The following is a 2,538-nucleotide window of genomic DNA, read 5'->3' on the forward strand; positions in this document are numbered from 1 at the left end:
AGAAACTTTCCCTATGTTTCTCGTTGTGCGAGAAAACATGTACTCGGCCCTAGTCTCATTATGTGGCAATATACACGCACATGGTTGGAGCAGCATGCATATTATAGTGCGTTCTCAGTTCTCACAAGAACAGTTAACTAATTTGGTTGATTCGTTTCTCCACAGTTGAAGCTAAACGTTGCTACAGCTAATTTTTAGCTGGAGTGCAGCCGCTGTGAATGCAGTGTCCACACAAATTTCTTCTCTGCGTTGTATGGAGCGTTAAGTGCTCCGTTCTGCACTTGATGCCAGTTCAGAGAAGAGTCCACGAAAATTTCTCTCTTGTCCTACTCCTGGCAGAACTGCCTTCCACTACTTGGGTTCCTTTTTCACGTCACAGCTTTTTTCGAGGAGCATTCCTCTTATTTTGTAGAAACACATTCTACCAATCGCAACGTCCAATCCATCAAACTGAATCGGAACTTCAGTATTTTTATCCTTCCTAGTGCGTTTCCACCAATTGGACGTTTTGTGCCCGTTCTAGATGCCTAAAGTACTTTGACCTTTCCATGTGTCGCACTAGCTGGACGAAAATGCGTCACTCTTTTGTTCGTATCCCGTTGCAATTCTGAAACACAGTTTTCTAAAGCCTCTTCTCTGCCCTTGTGCAGATGCTCCGCTACAGACGGTCCTCCTGCTTGAATCACCTGGCCCAACGTCGCTGTCCTCCTTCCTGCCACCCCTTTAAGTGGTTTCCGGTGTAATTCCCACAGTGCAGCTTCGCTACGTCATTGTGGAGTTGGTGTTTCAAAACTAAAAGTGACTCGACTCGCATTCCCTGCTCTACCTTCCACTCAAAGACATGCACTGTATAGAAATGGTGTGTTAATTACCATCGATTGACTGTCATCCCTTTTTGCATTACATATTGACAGGCAGATGTTCTCATAACTGCTGATCTACGTTAGGTGTCATTTTCACCTTCTCCTTGCGATTTGTAAAGGTCTCATCTAAGGTACAAATCTGACCATTTATTCTGCGACCTTACACGACTTTGATCCATTTACTATTTATCGCAAGTCCAAAACTTCTTAAAGGAGAAGATGGGAGTTCAGCGTCCCATCAACAAATTATTCAATATCGATGAAGTGCAAGCTCCGATTACAAAAGGACAGGGAAATAAATCGGCCATGCCCTTATCAAAGGAACCATACCAACATTTCCCTGGAGCGATTTAGGAAAATAGCGAGAAACCTAAACCTGTTAGGCCAGAGGAGGATTTCAGTCATCGTCATTCCAAAAGCAAGTCCAGTGTCATAACTTCTTGGGGTTTTCGTGTCAAATCAGTAGATGGAGTTCAGAATCTGTTTGAGGCTCCTTACGCTTATTTTGGCTTCGTTCAGTTTTGGTTTGTCTCTGAAGGTTATACTACTTTTAAATTTCTAGTGAAGCTCTCTTTACTTTTGTAGCAACTTCCTGACATGGTTGTTGAACCATGGCGCATCTTTCCCATCCACCCCCTACAACCCTGCCCGACACATGCCTGTCTAAACCGTGTTGCACAATATCCTTGATCTTTGTCCGTTAATGCTCAACCTTGTCAATGTTGCAGATGAAATTTTCGTGGAACCGTTCAAATAATCTGAAACCTTTTTCTTGTTGCTCTTGCTAAGCAGGAAGATCAACCTGCCTTTCTTTGTGTTCCTATTTACAGCCGTACTAAGGGATGCTGTAAGGACGATATTATCATTGATTCCCTGTTCTACACTGAGTAACCAGGTTCGGGTCTGATTGTAGCAGGTGTAAGATCTCATCTGTATGAGTTGGTTCTCTGATTAAGTGCTTAAGGTAATTTTAGGATAAGGCATTTAAATCAATATCACACTATTCGCTGTCCATTCTATGTGTCCTAATCACATAAGTCTCTCAGTCTATAGCTCATATTCATGAGTAGTTGGTCTGTAACTATGATTATGTTTGACACATCTGTAACGCTTATCGTCACCTAATTTCGGAATCTGTACTAACCTCACTAGACACTATCGTATTTTTTACGACTATAAACACGACTCCACCAACAGTGTTCACCCTATCTTTGCGACGTGCATTTCACTTGGAATTCAGTATTTCATTGCTATTACCGTTTGGTTGGAGACCTGTTTCTGTCACCAGTACTATATGGGCATTGTTACCGTTTTTAACTGACACTGTATCTGGAACTTTTCCATAGCGCTCCTGCAGTTAACTAATATTAGCCCACTTAGCTGGGCGGTAACGTGCTCGCCTCCGTTGCAAGTGGGTTGGAGATTTTCTCCGATCAGGGACTGGGTGTTGTGTTGTCCTCATCATCATTTCATCCTCATCACCAGCGTGCAAATCGCCCAATTGTGACGTCGACTGAAATAATATGAGTCTCTAGTTTGAGTCCACACCACCGTTAGAAACCAGAGGACCGCGGAAGCTTCTGGTAACGAAGTTTCAGAACTAGCTCTGCTTCCAGCCCACGAGTGAGGCCAACTATTTGACCAAATCATCCAGCAGCCTTTAGGAAACGAGGAT

Source organism: Schistocerca nitens, chromosome 8 (genome assembly GCF_023898315.1).
Source record: "Schistocerca nitens isolate TAMUIC-IGC-003100 chromosome 8, iqSchNite1.1, whole genome shotgun sequence".
Classification (NCBI taxonomy): Eukaryota; Metazoa; Arthropoda; class Insecta; order Orthoptera; family Acrididae; genus Schistocerca; species Schistocerca nitens.